Source organism: Solanum tuberosum, unplaced genomic scaffold (genome assembly GCF_000226075.1).
Source record: "Solanum tuberosum cultivar DM 1-3 516 R44 unplaced genomic scaffold, SolTub_3.0 scf00139, whole genome shotgun sequence".
Taxonomy (NCBI): domain Eukaryota; kingdom Viridiplantae; phylum Streptophyta; class Magnoliopsida; order Solanales; family Solanaceae; genus Solanum; species Solanum tuberosum.
The window spans coordinates 523,971-536,197 of record NW_006239063.1 but is presented as its reverse complement, the minus strand read 5'-3'; positions in this window follow the sequence as shown (position 1 = coordinate 536,197).

Here is a 12,227-nt window from a genome sequence, read left to right as displayed (position 1 = left end):
GATAATGCCAAGGACTACTTCAATCAAAACCTCTCTGTTTTCTTCCAAAAAGAGGGAATTATTCATGAATCTTCATGTGTCACTACTCCTCAACAAAATGGGATAGCAGAGAGAAGAAACGGTCTGTTACTTGACATTACTAGATCACTATTGTTTCATAAAAGGGTGCCAAAACAGTATTGGGGGGAAGCTGTCCTAACTGCTGCACATCTTAGTAACAGAATGCCATCAAGAATTCTGAACTTTCAAAGTCCGCTTGATACTCTCAGGAATTTCTTTCCAAATTTTGAAATTTCCAATAAGTTGGTTCCTAGAATCTTCGGAAGTGTTGCCTATGTTCATATTCATTCTCAAAATAGAGGCAAATTAGACCCACGTGCTCTTAAGTGTGTTTTCATAGGATATTCTCCTACTCAAAAAGGTTACAAGTGTTATCAACCATCATCAAAGAAATTCTTTGTTTCCGCAGATGTCACATTTGATGAGAGTGAATCCTTTTTTAATCATTCTTACAATCAGGGGGAGTCACTGAAAGGAAAGGAACCTCTAGACTTGTCACTATTTGATTTGTCCATTTCTAGTCGTGCCAAATCCTTGCCTGAGTCACCATTTCTACAGTCACCTGAGTCTCTAAATCCAAATGAACCCATTGAGTCTCCTAATCCAAATATAGATAATGGAATTCTAGAAAATAATCTACCATTGCAGGTATATTCCAGAAGAAAGAGACTAACTGATCAAACTACTCGGTTGCAATCATCTCCTCAGGTTACTGCTCCTGATACCCATCCTGAACTTGTTGAACCGTCAGAAACACCAAACCAAACTGATCATGAAGAAGAATTTAACCAATCTAATGTCCTTGACCTTCCCATTGCACTCAGAAAAGGAACCAGAACTTGCACACAACACCCTTTGAGCCTCTCCATGACATATCAAAATCTATCCCCAAGTCATAAAGCTTTTCTCTGTAACCTCCACACAATTCCTATCCCCAGAAATTTGTCTGAAGCATTAGGAAATAAAGAATGGGAGAAAGCTATGAAGGTAGAAATGGAAGCATTGGAGAAAAACAAAACTTGGGATATTGTGGAATTACCAAAAGGAAAAAGGTTGGTCGGGTGCAGATGGGTGTTTACTGTGAAATATAAGTCAGATGGGTCCATAGAAAGATATAAAGCACGTTTGGTAGCAAAGGGTTATACACAAACCTATGGAATTGATTATTTGGAGACTTTTGCCCCAGTGGCAAAAATGAATACAGTGAGAATTTTATTATCATTGGCTGCAGTTTTTAATTGGAACCTACAACAATTTGATGTAAAAAATGCCTTTTTTACATGGAAATTTAGATGAGGAGATCTATATGGAGGTGCCACCTGCTTTTGAAAGCAAGAAGGGAATGGTGTGTAGACTGAAGAAGGCACTCTATGGATTAAAACAATCACCTTGTGCATGGTTTGGAAGATTTACAAAGGTTATGATCAAGCTAGGGTACCGACAAAGTCAAGGAGACCACACCTTGTTCATACGACACTCAAAAACAGGAAAAGTGACAGCATTGTTGGTTTATGTGGATGACATCATAGTAACAGGTGATGATTCAGAGGAGATACAAAATTTGAAGAAGTGTTTACTCAAGGAATTTGACATCAAAGAGCTTGGGAAATTAAAGTATTTTTTGGGAATCGAAGTGGCACACTCAAAACAAGGAATCTTTATTTCCCAATAAAAATGTGTTTGATTTGCTGAAGGAAATAGGAAAATTAGGGTGTAAACCAATGGCGGCTACACCAATTGAATATAATCATAGATTGTGCAATGCTCCAGAAGATTCTGTGGTAGATAAAGGCTTGTATCAAAGGCTTGTAGGGAAATTGATTTACTTGTCCCATACAAGGCCGGACATTGCATTTGCTGTAAGTGTTGTTAGCCAATTTATGCATGATCCTAGAGAAATGCATCTTCAAGCTGTCAACCGGATTCTACAATATCTTAAAGGAAGTCCAGGAAAAGGAATATTATTCAAAAGAGGAGGAGACATGGTTTTATAGGCTTATACTGATGCAGACTATGCTGGTTCATTAGTAGATCGAAGGTCAAGTTCTGGATATTGCACTTTTTTAGGAGGAAATCTGGTGACTTGGAGGAGTAAAAAACAAAATGTAGTAGCCAGATCAAGTGCAGAATCCGAGTTTAGATCTATGGCTATGGGAGTTTGTGAGTTGTTATGGTTAAAGATAATCCTTGATGATTTGAAGATAAGATGGGAAGGACCTATGAGACTATATTGTGACAATAAATCAGCAATAAGTATAGCTCATAATCCTGTACAACATGATCGTACTAAGCATATTGAGGTAGATAGACATTTCATTAAGGAGAAATTAGATAGCGGACTCATTTGTACGCCATTTTTATCTACAAAAGATCAGGTGGCTGATGTTTTAACAAAAGAACTGCCAAATAATGTGTTTCAAGATCTAATAAGCAAGCTAGGAATGGAAGATATCCATTCACCCGCTTGAGGGGGAGTGTTGGCTGATAGAGGATATTCTCCATATCAAGATTTGATCCCTTAAGATCTTAAAGATAATTGTTGTAATCTAGAATATCTTTTTCTTCTTTTTAGTAAAATATATGATTTTATAGAATCCCAGATTTCATGGGATCTAGGTGATTCAATCTCTCATGTATATAAAGCCTTGTATATGACATAGAAAGATATGAATAAAATTATTCAACTATCTTATTCCACAGACACAATTAAAACTCGGCTAGACTTGCAAGAAATGAACATTAGGCCGGAATTGCACCCCATCCAAAAAGGGGAAAAATTGAAGTTCCAACTGCTTGTTACACATTGTCTCATGAAGATAAGCACGAATTATGCCTTTTCTTAAAGAATCTAAAGGTTCCTGATGGATTTTCATCTAATATTTCTCAATGTGTGAACCTGAAAGATCACAAGATATCTAGGTTGAAAAGTCATGATTGTCATGTTCTTCTACAACATCTACTCCCACTTGCACTTCGTGGTATGTTGTCAAAAGAAGTATGTGAACCTCTTATTGAGTTATCTTTTTTTTTTAGTGTGCTTGGATCAAATGAGTTGAACATAGATAACTTGGAACAGATTGAAGCGCAAATTCCCATAACACTTTGCAAGTTAGAAAAGGTCTTTCCTCCTTCATTTTTTGATGTCATGGTTCACTTACCTATTCATTTAGCTACTGAAGCTAAGATTGCTGGACCAATTCATTATCGATGGATGTACCCCGTGGAACGATGGTTATATTTTTTGAAATCTCTCATTGGTAATAGGGCATGTCCTGAAGGTTGTATTGCAGGAGGCTACATTGCACATGAATGTATGACCTTATGTTCAAGGTATCTACATAGAATTGAAACAAAATTCAATCGGCTTGAATGATATTATGATGGGGGTCAAAAACAATCTACTGGAGGTTTATCTATGTTTTGTCAACCTGGAAAAACTCTAGGAGCTAAACCTCCATTTGAGCTTGAAGCAGATGAGGTAGAACAAGCACATATATACATACTAAAGAATTGTGCTGAAGTCTTGCCATATCTCGAGTATGGATATTTCTTTCATATCAACTTATTACTATTATTGTTTTCTTTAGGATAATCTTTGTTTATATGAGATTTATAGTCTACTTAAATTTTGTAGAGAGTTTGCACAAACTCATGAGAATGCTCGACACTTGTCTGATGCAGAATGGAACCACCAATTTATTGAATGGTTTAAAGATATGGTGAGTAATAAATAAATATCAAATTTGATATTTTAATATTTTAATAGTAATTCTAAAGTATTCAACATAATCTTCATTATAGGTCACACAATTGCATAAAGGAGATGATAGTCGTATCATGGAATATTTGCTCTCACTTTCACGTGGTCCTACCCAATATTCGACGCGTTCTAATGGTTATATTGTTAATGGATATAGATTTCATGTAGAATTTTATGATAAAAAGTTAAGGACTCAAAATTGTGGTGTTGTTGTAGTGGGTGAGAATGATAAAGATAGTGACAGCCTTGATTACTATGGAGTTTTAACAGATGTGATTGAGTTGCAATTTGTCATTGATGGAAGAGTGACTTTATTTCAATGTAATTGGTTTGATGTGTATGATGAAATAAGAGGAGATAAAAAAGATGAGTATGATTCTGTGAGTGTTAATCCTAGTAGATTTTTGAAAACAAATGAGCCGTTTATTTTAGCGGACCAAGCATCTCAAGTGTTTTATGCTAATAATAATTCCAACAAAGGTTGGCAAGTAGTGAGGAAGACTCAACCTCGTGATTCCTTTGATATTGTGGAACTAATAGATGATGATACTGCAGAGTTAGGAAGTCCTTCACAAAAGAAATGAAAAAGAACTAATGAGGTGAAGTGTGTTTTTATGAATTAATATATTTGTTGTTACATGTTATGATGGCACGATTTCTTGATTACTACATTTTCACACATTTTTTCTTATTATTTTTTACTTTTGGCTCTTTTTACAGGATCAAGATGAAATCAATGAAGCTTGAAAATGAGGTTGATTCATCTATATTGAAAAGTACTATCCGATATACATTCGTTGCGCCTGGTGCTATTGGAAAAGGACAGGGACGAGGGCAAGGTCTTAAATCTTTGAGTGAAAAAGGACATATGACAACTAAGAGACTGATTTCTGATAAATCTAGTGATCTGGTTGAACATTATATCAAAGAAATTGAAACAAGTAAGATAAATCAACTAGTATAGATAAATCAAATTGAAGGTTTTTGTTTTCAACTTATCTGGTTGTTCTTTGTGTGCCACATTCAAGAACTTAAAGGGACTAGATGCAACCGTTATATGAGCTTAAATGCAGATTGTTAAAGCGAGATGCTAAATAAAGCATACTTGTAACATTTGTCTTCCCCTTAGCAAGTCGATAGTGAAAATCAAGCACCTTAGTCCTAGAGGAGAGAAACAAAATAATATTAACTCTCTGCCTAGTTAAAGAAAAAAATGAAAAATGAGGGAGTACTTTTATTGTTATCTTCAAATCATTAGAGCTGCATCTATTGTAGTTTTATCATGATTGTCTGTTTAAATTCTGTTGCTCATTAAATTGTGATTCAAATGCATGACAGCAACATCAAGTCTCAGAGATTTACTTTATTACATGGCTGAAACCAACTGTTAATGTATTGATAATATGATTTTTCCAGGTTCTATAGGAATGGGTCGAGGACAAGGGCTTAAGAACTCTACTATGTACACTAGTCAAGGAATGGAAACAATACATAAGAAATCCATAGCTCTCGAGAAAGAGAACATGCAAATTAATACTCCGACTCTTGCATCTACTCATCAAGTTAAGCAATACACTCAAAAAGTTGAAAAAAGTAAGTTTGTTCAGGTACTTGTGTGTACTAGTGTTGCATCTTGTTCTTAAAAAAATAAATTTATTGCAGGTGCTACAGGAAAGAAACTAGAGGAAAGACATGGATCATTGAACTCCTCTTTAGGGGTTTCTGAATATGATGTGGGAGCATTGAACAAGAGTACTCTATATGCTAATCAAAAAATGCAAACTCCTTCTAAAAGTTCAAGAATGAATTTTACCACGTCTTCTAGTCAAGAAATGCAAACAATAGATAGATTGGTTCTTCAGAAAGAGGATATGCAAACCAATGGTACATTGCCTCCATCTACTGATCAAGTTATGAAACACTCTCAATCAGCTGAAAAAGGTATGATATTTTGAACTCGTATGCTATTAACTTAAAAAATTGAATTTTATTGCTATAGTATTACCAAATTATGCAATTGTAGGTTCATCTAATCCTAGAAAGGAAAAAAGAGTATGAGGGAGCAACAAGTGCAAAGAAGTTGCTTCACTTGAAAATGGACAAAAGCTTAAAGTAACCTTTTACAATAATCGAACGGTTGGAACAAACAGCAATCTGTTTTCGAGGCATTTGGGAAAGATTGTTCGTGATCGTAATACTTGCCCATTGGAGGTATCATCTTGGAATGATATTAAGCAAGAAAAATTGGATCACATGTGGGCTGCCGTTGAGATAATAAATGTACATCTTATTCAAATCTTTCATTTATTGAATAGATGATCTTGTATTTCCACAGAATTTGAGACTTACAAAGGACATTAGATCTTATTAAAGAACACTGAATCAAAGAGAACTGTCTATTATTTAAATAATTCTTTTATTTAAGTCAAGTTCAAAATATATTATTTCAGCTGAATTCTATGTTGTTTCATGGAACTGCTATCCTTGTTGACCAAATCTGTATCACATGATCCTGCACTATAGATTGTCACATGATAGGTGATGAACCATGAATCATGAAGGAGTAAAGATGACTATTTTTTATTAAAACTTAAATGAAAAGTCTTTACCCTTCTCTACATAACCCACCAGTTGATCTTAGCTAAAAAGGTGAGGAAAGTACTTCGTAACCTTACAGAGTCCACATCCTAATAAACTTAGGATTGTAGAAGAACTATAGCTCACTAGACTTCCCTGTTTGTTTAACTTGTTTACTATAAAAGCTCTGCATATTCTACTAGAAACAAAACTTTTTTTCATCTTGTTTTCCTTTCTTGTTATTTCTCTGTTTGTAATAACTCAATTCATGTTTCGATTATTATAGAATAAATTTGAAAGTGTTGACATGAATGATCATCGTGATCATGTCCTGGGATGGATGAATGAGCTATGGAACAAATGGAGAGGATACCTGCATGTTAAATATGTGAAGGATAAGCCAATTCAACAGTCTCTTAAGGATATACCAAAGGGAGTAGACAAAAAAGAATGGGAATGGTTAGTAAAGGAACATTTTGCTTCTAAAAGTTTTCAGGTATGCTTCTGAAAAGAACATGAGATCTTAGTGTTTTAATAATTTTATTATAATTATTTTTATTAAGCTTATTATTTCACAAATACAGGCAAGAAGCAGCAGAAAGGCAACAAACCGAGCTAAGTTGAAGATGCTTCATCATATTGGTAGCAAGCCTATTCGAGAGATTATTTTATCAACAGGTATTATCATAAAACTATTTTCCTAAATGAAATAGCAGCAGAAAGGCAACAAACCGAGCTAAGTTGAAGATGCTTCATCATATTGGTAGCAAGCCTATTCGAGAGATTATTTTATCAACAGGTATTATCATAAAACTATTTTCCTAAATGAAATACTTACGAGGTATGTATTATTTGACATGTTTGACTTTGATGTAAAGGGCAGGAAAGATGGCAATCCACCAAATTTGGCAACTATTTTCTTTGAGACTCGTAAGAAAGATAACAAGCTTGTTGAACCTGAAGCAATTGAGAAACATGTACATTTGGTAAATTTAATATGTTATTTACCTTAAATTGGTATGTGTTATGATAGAAAATGTTCTTTGATATACTTGTAGGCTCAGCTCGAATAAATGGTTCAAGTTGATCCATCGATACCTAGCATAAAGATCGTTGAGAAATGTTGTAGACCTCAAAATCGTAGCCATGTATTTGGATTTGGGGGTGGAGTAAAGGTGAAAGACTTGAAAGGTGGAACTTCTTCAAAGGCTGAATTATTGTCCGCACTACGTTCAACTCAAGAGGATAACAAATACTTGAATGAAGAGAACAAATCATTGAACAATCGCTTGTCTATCATAGAAGATGAGATGAAAGAAATAAGGAAAATGCAAAAGTTATTCGCTGCTCAACAATCACATGTTCCACCTGCGACATCGCCCATTTCAACTGATCAATGACCAATATTTTCTGTTGACCAAGTAAGTAAAAATATACTTCTCTGTTGGAGATTGTAGAACTGGATGTAGTGAGATCTATGTCCTTTTTACGGTTGAAAATATCTTTCAAATTGTTGTCTAGAGGCCCAGGGGTTGATCAACTACATGCTCACTGTTCAGCTCCAAAGCTAACTGTAGATGTTTTTTGATTTTTAATCTTAGTAAGTAAGCTAGTAGACTTGCATATGATTGATCCCCGGCTGCTCATTTTCGACAAGTTCTTCATTTGGGTAGGTATTTTCAATTTTTTCCTCAAGATGTTAGAAATATAGCTATTTTCAGTTTGGTACCACTATAATTCAGCTGATTATTGTTGCTTTCTGCCTTAGTATGTCCATTAGGTTGCCACTCGTTTTCTGACTCAGGAGTTTGTTGTTTTTCTATTTCCTCTTCCTTGTCGTGGTCTTGTTTATTTTGTCTCTGTTTCTTTCTTTTTTTAATGCTAGAGATAGCTGGTTTGAACATGACCTGAGAGGTTAATGAAAACTAAAATATCTTAACATTGTTGGATTACAGTCTACATCTTCATATTTCCGAGCAAGTTTAGCATGTTCCAACAACTGTAAAAGGTTAATGAATAAGACGATCTATTTTGTAAACAAATTTAAGAACTTAAGGCTTCATTCTGACAGCACACAAACAAAATTTGTATGAGCATTATCCACACACATGCTCAAGTTCCAAGATAATACTACAATGTAAGATCATGAATTAAGGAGAGAATATGGGAGGGACTTGTCAACAGTAAGTAACAAGACATGTATAAGCTTAGAGAATATGTTGCAATCAAACATTCTTCCTCCTGATCTTTCCATTGCCATGATTCTTCTTCTTAGCTATTTTAAGCTTCTTTTTCATCTTCTTTCCAAGAGGTCTTAAAGATTTTAAACTTTGATTACCATCAGCCATCTCTACATCCATTTTAGTATCGTCGTAAGAAATAGAGGAAGAAGTATCCATGGTTACAGGCTGAAGGGAGACGTAACAATAAACTTAGGAGCAGCAAGGTCAACTTCTTGGGCAGCAAATTTAGCAGCTTCCTTCTTAAGAACAGTGAGTTGACTTAGGAGCAGCAAGATCATGAACTCTGTTTTTTCTAGCTCTGGTTGCTCTATTCAGCTTCCCCCTCAATTATATTGACATATTTGTTCGTTTTATCCTCCTTTTCAGCCTCATTGATCCCCCAGATATGGTCGAACCTGGCAGGACTCTCATATGAGAAGTAGCATGCATTGATGGAGCCCTGTATGGTGGCTCCATAGGGTGGAGCGTGTAGTTAACTCTCTAAGAAATGACTGTTGTAGATTAACGTATAGAATACGTAAAGAGAGAAAAGTGTAGGAGGGAGAATTTTCTAAACATAGCTACTACTAGTAAAAAAAACTAATAAAACTTAATCAGTTCATTAGTTTCTATTGTCTACCAAATTCCATTTAGTTTTTTTTTTTACTTGTAACAGAACACCTTTTCCCAGATATAATTTGATTTGTTGGGGTAAAAACCTTGGAGCTTAAGTACAACCAACTCAACTGTTTCTAGGGGGGGAAATGAACTTGGAGAGGCAAATCACATCTTTATATGAGATTATTGTTGGACCAAATCTTTTGAGAAAGGTTCTAAACCTTCACACAATCAAGCGTGAAAGAAGGAGAGCACAATGGTACTGCTTCCGTCTGCCTTTCTCCACTTAGATACCAAAAATGATTGACAACAAGATCAGAAATTCATGAAGCAACTAAGGATCATCATCATAAGGTTCATTTAAAGCTGGTGAAGAAGAGAGTTCCAAAATATAAAATCCATTGGTTTGAAAATCAGCCAACTCAGATAAATCAGTTTGTTGTCCACATATGATATTTCCTCTCAAATCCAAATGCTCCAGTGTACCTTTTGCAGCTTTTACAGCAGAGGAAAGGTTTGACAAAGATTCTTTGGGCATAAAGTTGTATTTTGCGTTTACTGTTGAAAGATCTGGAGCATGAGAGAAAAACATTGACAGAAATCTTGTAGTTTCAATTCCATTTAGTTGTAGTTCTTGAAAATAGATTTTTGATCTTGGTTAATTCATCTCAATGTTTTTCTAATTGATTTTTCTTATTTTCTTGCAGCTTTTGTTGATGTTTCTGGACAACACTCCATGGATAGACGATTGAAGCTTTTAAATTTTTGCCAAGCTTTTGTTGATGCGCGAGCTCCTTATTAGTTTAGTATGACTTTGTGTTTTGCAAAACTTGATATTATAGTATAGCTCAGATATTAGCTATGTTAAGCAAATATTGAAACTAAAATCATGGGAGTTAGCCAATTTATTGTAATTAATGGTACACTCTTGATCTTTATCTTCTTGTCTCTTCTATATATATTGATATCATCTTTTTGTATAGAAATTTTTAGTAGCAAATAATATTTGTGGATGATATCAATTGCTCTAGGACCATTGGTGGTCAATTAGAAACCAATATTATTGCTCGTCCCTAAAGGTCAATCTAAGACGAAAAATGGTGCTCGTCTCTAATGATAATCTAGGACTAGAATAGCTTGATCGTCACTAAATCTATTTTAGGACCAGGTCATTTAACGTCCCTAAATGTATTCAAGGACCGGGTCATTGATCGTCGCTAAATCTATTCTAGGACCAAGTTGTTACTCGCCTCTAACTTGTTTCTAGGACTAGGTCATTGCTCGTCATGAAAAGCTATTCTAGGACCAGTTCTTGATCGTCCCTAAAGAGGTTTAACGACCTTTTTCTAAGATATCTAAAAAGTATTTGAGACCAGAATTGTGGTCTCTAAAACGACAGAGGCGACTGAATTTCTTTCCCGCCCCAACACCATTTCACGATCGGTTTTTGAAACTCGTCGTTATTGACCAATAGCGACGGAAGCTACTAGGACGAGTGGCGACCAGCTTCTTTAGGTCCCAAATGCCTATTAGGACCAGATTCTGACTTTTAGGGACGAGATTTCCCATCCTTGGAGACTGTTTTGTTGTAGTGATGCACATCAGAAGCATACCAAAATCATACTGCTTACATGAATAATAGATAACCAAATCGTTTATGCTAGAACATATAAACATTCTAAATTTAATTCAAGAATTACTTCTTAAAGAGTGAGCAGATACCTTCAAGCGAATCTCAAGAGAATCCTCTAGTTAGATAGAGCTTCAAGTGAATCCCCAAAATAAACAACAACTTTGCAGTCTTCTACAATGATCCCAAGTTCACATCCGAACTCTCTCAATACTTGGGTGGGCAAGTATCGTATTGAAAACTTATTCTCTTTCTAGGTTAGGAGAATCCCTACTTATAGAGATTTCTTCCCAATCTAAAAAGGAGAAGAAAACCTAGTTTTTCTTGAAAACAGGAAAAACACATGTTAGTTTTGTTGAACCAAAAACTAACGCTCTTGCTCTTCTTTTTTCTTAGAAATAAGATTCTGAGTTCTAGTTAAATATGGGCACTGTAGGGACCACAAAATTAATTACTGAGGCTTCCTATTATGGAAATAATTCCAAATAATTAATTTGAATTATTCTTACCATAATAAATTACAAATCATTCCACTAGAAATTCGTAATTGCATTCCTCTATTTATATTTCAAAATTCCACATTAAACACTTGTGTAATTCTCTATGTTAAGATTACAGACACTAATCAATAAATTAAATTACTGAAGAATTAAATTTCATGATTAATTTCCTTTAGAGCACTACTTAACTTATTTCATGTGTCAGATTCATAAATCCACTTGCAATGTTTGACATGATGAAAACTTATAAGTTTCTCGAAAAAGCATATCAATCAATCTCTATAACGAGACACGGATTCCATCAACTAACTTATTATTTCACCAATATATATTATTATCATGAATCTACAAGACATATTGACCCATCTCAGAATCTCCCCTTTTAATAAATCAAAACGATAATTAATATATACAGATCATAATAGTTATATCAGGATTAAGAATATAAGTACATTTAATAGTTTAGAAAATATGTTTTTGTCAGTCAATCTAAAACAACTATCTCTACTCGGTCTCGTTCAATACATACAAAATGCACTAGCACAAGAAGTTGAAACTATATCGTTCCCATAAATCAGGATAAATTACATATAATCTTGTGCTACAATCATACCGATGACATATCCAATTTTCATCCTAGATTGTGAACAAATTTTTTTTATACTTATAAGAACCAATGATTTAATCATCTGTGTATAAGCTAAAACTCTACACACTAAATCATCTACTATATAAGTAAACAGACACCATAAACGAATATATGATCTATTAAAACTGAATAAGTATTTATTCTATAATAAATATTATATCTTAACATATGGTTAATAGTATATATCCCAACATCTAATGGATGTATTAAA